The sequence below is a fragment of the Ceratosolen solmsi genome, unplaced genomic scaffold (assembly GCF_000503995.2).
Source record: "Ceratosolen solmsi marchali unplaced genomic scaffold, CerSol_1.0 scaffold10, whole genome shotgun sequence".
NCBI lineage: Eukaryota > Metazoa > Arthropoda > Insecta > Hymenoptera > Agaonidae > Ceratosolen > Ceratosolen solmsi.
In genome coordinates, this window is record NW_011948412.1 from 12,903,921 (window position 1) to 12,910,790 (window position 6,870).

Here is a 6,870-nt window from a genome sequence, read left to right on the forward strand (position 1 = left end):
TGTCTGACCAGTCGATTAGCAGCAGCGCCTACGCGACGAACAGACATAAGAATGTAACGAGTATCGCAAGCGGCCTACTGCTGCTGCTGCTGCTGCTGCTGCTGCTGTTGCTGTTGCTGTTGCTGCTCGTGCTTCCTTTTTTTTATTTTTTTATTTCTTTTTTTCTATCCGCCAATCGCCACCTTGCGCAATGCCACGATCATTTAGCTTTAAGCGTCACGCTTTGTGTAATAAGAAAAATTTGATAAGCACCCATGCCCACAGCGATACGACTTTTAAACGATTAACATCACGACCGACCTTATCTCCTTGCGCGTAATCATAGACTCGGTCCTCACTCATGCTCAATGAAGATGATACGGCCAACACCACTCGTCGTTGCAACGTTACTCGTTTTATTTGTTATTCGTATTTATTGCCGTATAGCCCCGCGCGGAGCTTCGACTGTTTGCTTTCTTTCCCGGGACTCGCGCTCGCTCGATTATATTTCAGGTGCTATGCCGGATTTCAACGAGACTAGGAATATAATAAATTTTTAAAATACACTCTCGCGATTGCGTAATGGCGCACAAATTATGTGTAGGCGAACTATACGTAATTTTAAGATTTTTAAAGATGGGCATTTTCATGATCAAGTTTCATTGCGGCAAGTAGGAAGTGGATTGACGATACTTTCGTCTTTTCCAAAACAACTCCATTCGTCATTTTTCCTTTCGAATTCTCCTCGAATTAGAGAAATAATCATTATCTCGTTAGATTACTAATGCATTAATTATAAACTTATATAGGATGTGTAATTCGATGCTTCTTCTATAAGTTGACATTATTTATTCAACGATTTTTAAAAGCAAAGAAACCAATGCATTTTTCAAGTTTAGCTAAACAAATGATTATGTAAAAAAAAAAAAAAGCATTTCCTTAATACAAGATATTATTTAATATATGCGCATGCACATTATACATTCGACCTGAATTATTATTATTATTATTGTTGTTGTTGTTTTTGTTGTTGTCGTTGTCGTTGTCGTTGTTGTTGTTGTTGTTATTATTATTAATATATCCGGTAATATGTAAGTGAAACTTGTACATTTTTGTAATGTATATGAAATCAGGTTTTAGTACACTTAGTTATGTCAAATGTGATTAAATTTTCCGCTACTTTCTCAAACGATGATAATATGTGATTGTTAAAATAAAGTTTCTCTATATAAATGATTTTGATTGTTATGAAAACATTATTACCAACGAGTTTGTATTTTATTTCACGAATACGGCTATAATATAATATATATCACACGATTCCCCTTACAACATAAAATAATATAAAGAAAATCTCAACATATTTTATAATTTGATTAATACAAGTTAATTTGTAATTAATTAATTTTTGTTTGATTTCCGTTTCATGTTATTTTATACTGCCAATTGTCCTTTTAGATTTTTTTTTGTTTTGTTTTTTTTTTTTTTTTAAAACCTTGCCAATACCTTTTTATTTGCTTATCGATGCATTTTTTATTCATTAATAACAATACCAAACGATTATTACATATAAAATGTGAATTCAATATTATTATAATAATGATAATATTGATTATTATAAATCCTTTTGACCTAATGAAATTACCATTTGTTTGGGTAAATACTTCACTTATGTTTTTTTAATTAATTTTCCGACTGTATTGTTATTATTAGGCGATTGCAGATTATTGGGAAGGCTATTGAAAAATACTCGGTTGCTTGTTTATTTCTTGTTTCTTTGCTTGCCGACGGCGTTGTCTGTGCACAAAATATGAATGTGACAATTATTTTGATCCACAAGTCAATCGATAGATTTGTAAAATAACAAATCATAAATTTTCTCAATATCCCATTTAAATATAGAATTTTATTATGCATAAACACATCATAAATTTTAATTATACATTAAATAAAGCATTACAAACAATTACAATTACAAATGAAACAAAACAAACAATTATAAATGGAAAGAGTTTTCTTCATAATTTTTTGCATTATATTAGAGTTAATGTGCCAAGTGTGCATAAATTAAATGAATTTTACTCAAAATATTGCAATAAAAATAATATACGTCTATATTATATTAGAATATTATTCCAATTATAAAAAATTTAACCCGATGTAAATTTTTACATAATTGCTTTGATTCGCAAAATATAATGCTACTTTTTGTTCATCGGTTGAGTACTTGTTGAATGAAAATAATATATAAGCAAACATTACATTTGAAGAAATTAAAAAAGACTATAACTTCAACTTATTTAAGTTTCATATTTGATATTCGTAAAATATTTATATGTATTTGTATTAAATAATTATCTAGTATACCTGACAAAATACTACCAAGCCTCAAATATAATATACATATACTACTAATACAACAAATTATTATCTCAATTTTTATCTCAATATAATATGACTAAATGCATCGTTTTTATTCTAAAATCAATAAGTCGTGTCGTATATATTGGTTAATTACGTCAATAAATTAATATTTAATTCGTGTCTTTATTATAAATTATAACTAATTTTTTTCCTTATGATATCACTCTTTCTTTTAATTGATCGTTAATGTATTGGACAATGGAGAAAAAGGTTTTTTTTTTTTTTTTTTTTTTTTGAAAAACCACCGTCCTTGATGCATTAATAAATACATAGTTTTAAAAAGATATTTCATTGATTATAATACATAATAATTTATTATGTCTTTTAAAAAAAAATATTGAAAAATAAATTAATATTGAAAAGAAGTTTTATAGATTTATTCAAAATGTCTTAATAATAATATATTATAAAAGTACAATTAACTACTAAAAGATTTGATAACTAACAATCAATTGATTCATATAACTAAGTAATTTAATTTTTTTTTTTTTTTTATCAAACAATATAAATTATATTTTAATCTAATTGTACACATTTACTTTTATCGAGTATTTTCATTTGTCATTTACACTAAAATGTAAGTAGTATTTACAGTATAAAATTAATTTTACAAGTAGATACATACATACATACATATATATATATACACACATATATATATATATATATATATATATATATATATTTATTTATTTATTTATTTATTATACAACAATTAAAATAGAATGATTTTTCTTGAAATCTTTAATCAATAGATAATCAATCACAAATTTAATTTCTTTTTATTTCAATTTTATTTCTACAAATAAATGTTATGATATCGATGATATTTTATGATAATTTTCTATAATAATGAGTTATAAAAATTAATATTTCCGTTAAATATTCCTGAACGTGAAATAATTTGCACATTATATTTTTAATTGTATATAAATTATACTAAGATTAATTGATTTAGCCAATTGATAATGCTAGAAGTAATTATACTAAGATTAATTGAAAAGAAGGTGATAATTTTGAAATTACCATAGTATACATATTGTCACCAATAACTAACTCAATGATTCAATGAAACGTGACATTTCCTACATAAACAGAAACAAAAATATGTCACATTACAATAAGAATTATATATTTTGTATTAAGCGAAATTGTAGCGTCAGCATTGACGATTAATAAAATAATTATTAAAATTTGGTATTAAAAGTTATGAAGTTATGAACTATGAATGAATAAATTAAAAATATTTTAAAGCTGAAGGGGGAAGACACATTAAGGTACGCATCGAACACAAACTATTAAAATACAAATATTTCTTTCATTCAATTACCTAAAACGAGTAATTTAGTAATTTTAGTTTTTTATTAATTTATTCATCATTACAAATTATTTCATTATAATTAATAGTTTCATTAGAATCTGATGATACGTGTAAAATCTATTTATTAAAATATATAATTTACTGATTTAATGAAATGAAATTATTTTGATTACTTCTTATCATTCTAACTATACATATTTAAATTATAAAAATAATATCTATTATATAAAGATAATACAATTCATAATAAAACATCAATATTTACAATTTATTTAGCAAAAAAAAAAAAAAAAAAAAAGAAGATACATGATCAATTACAATACGTACTTACATTTACACTTGCAAACTTTGAGAATATAAATGATTTCAAGTACATATAGCCATCAAATTCATGTCGATGATCTTATATAATTATAATTTAAAACATGATATATACGTCACTCAAAGCATTTAATAATGAATGTCTTTTTTTCATATAATAGCTGGTACTCCAAACACTTTTTACTTGCTTTCTTATTCACTTGGTTAAAGAGGTTATAAAGTTCTTGATATGTTATCCTGAAAGATATTAAGTATTTAAAAAGAATTGAAGCAGAATAGGCCTCGTTTCAGTGATTGTACTTGTAAATATAAAGCACATGTTTTGTACATGCGAGCCTTAAATAATTTTTAGGCATAAGCTTTCAAGGGAAAATCATAGTTGTGTGCATATAAGTATATACATATAATCTGCATGTATTGAATTATAATTTATCTCATCGGTTCATTTATTATTTCTTTTATACTTTTTCTGAGACTTCAAAACAAATTAGAAAATTTTTAATTAATCATCATATTCCTAATTGTCTAAATTTATCGTTTACTTAAACTTAATATTCTTAACGAAGATCGTAATACTCTACTTAACTCTGTTTTTAAAGAGAAATTGAACATTTTTCAAAGGTTTTTAAAAATTTCTAAATAATTAGCAATAAAATATAAAAATAAATGATATTCATTTATGAAAAATTGTAGATAAATATCCCATTCCTTGAAAAAAGAAAAAACATAAATAAATAAAAGAAGATAAATAAGTGGCAGAGTAGTACAAACGAAATACAATAGTATAAACAAAGTAGATCAGTCTATTGAAAGATTTTTTATTTTTTTTTATATATATAATACATATGCGCTTTAAATTAATAATAGAATTGAAGGTTAAAAATCCTACGTATTTTTTTTTTCGTTTTTTTTTATTACCTTCAATTTTGAAACGCTCGTTTATCTTTCAAATATTTAATTGCATTGGAAAAATTGTGTGAATTATAAAGTTTGAATAGCCCATGTCAACTTTTAGACGTTTCTATTATATTTCCTACGTTTGTATATATCATTCATTGAATTAGCATTTTTTTTTAAATGAAAAAAATTTTTTTTTTATTATTATAAAATTTAATTTCTATTACATGTGTACTTTGCATAATGAACTAAAAAAAATATATATATATATTTTATATATTTTATATATATATATATATATATATATATATATAATTTATAATACAACATATATACAAATTTCATAATTAAGTTAATGAATGTCGTACAATATGTTGTATGTATTAAAATAATTTCTTAATTTATGTTCATTATTCCTTTAATATATTTCTATTATTTAGCCGATGTCTATTAGTTGTCATATTTTCATAACTTTTACTAATAATGTGACTATTAATGATACTAATAATTTTTATTAACAATATTGTTTAAAATAGTTCTTATCTGTTAAAACTGTTAAATTAAAATACATAATTTTGTATAAATAAATTCTTATTCTTAATCTAATAAACTTCATTTTAAATAATAAATAATAAAACTATTAATAAGTTTATACAGTCTTTTATTATTCTAGTAAAATTAAAAAAGCCAACTTTCTTATTATTTTATTTCTATGTAAATTACTATTAGACAAATAAAAAGCCGAAGGTGAAATATATTTAGTTATTAACATATTCTTAATGTTGAAGATGTTGTGCATTATTTTAATTACAATATATATATATATATATATATATATATTGAGTCTTAATTTATGGATATTTATTTGTTTTTCAATTGTACGTACATTAAATCAGAATTTAAAAATAATAAAACAACGTAACGTTGAAAAAATTTTCAGTTACTGAAGGGAAATTAGTGAATTTTTATTTTACTACTTTGAGAATAAGTTACTTTAATATCCACTATTAATATAAGGACGCGTTAGCCCAATGTTCCTTATAGTGTAATTAATTTTACGACTACTTATGTAACAATGATTCAAAAGAGTTAACTTGTAGACAAGATGAGTGTATATTAATGGGAAATAAATTCAATTAATTGAAATAGTCGTTTTGAAAAAATACGTCGTCGAAGTTTCGTATAAAAGAATCATTGTATTATTATACTCATAATATATCGGCTATACTCATTTTACCGAATGATCAATTTAACTTATAAAAAATATAAATTAAAAAAAATAAAATATATATATATATATATATATATATATATATCTATTCAAAATGTATATTGTTTTTTAAAATTTAGATTCTGTTACATGGGAATGAAAAGATATTATTAAAGTATTTATTTTCAATTTCACGTAACGACCTCCTAATCGTAACGATAAATATAAAATTATCACAATAGCTAGCTAGCTAGACATGGGAGTATCTCTTTAAACGAGAGATAGATTGAAATAAAGAGCGCGTTTACCAGATGGTGATGGAGAGAGAGAGAGAGAGAGAGAGAGAGAGAGAGAGAGAGAGAGAGCAACTGGGAGATGAAAAAAAAAGGATAATATCTTTGGGCGTAGAATTTTCAGTTTTCCCCTTTATTCCGAAGGACACAATAGCCAAGCTCTTATTTATGGCAATTAAGAAATATCGTAGAATGGTCAAAGCCATAGGTTATTTTCGGAGTAAGGCGTTAACGTGGCATAATAACCTCATATGACTAGCGAGACCTCGACGATATAAGAGTCATTCCATTCATAAGCGTGCGAGAGGCAAGGAGAGAAGAAAGGCCCTAGGGCACATACATGAAGCACGTAAGGCTGAAATAAACCGAGTGTTGTGAAGAAGGACGGGGGGGAGGGGGGGGGGAGGAGCGCGAGGACGTGTCCC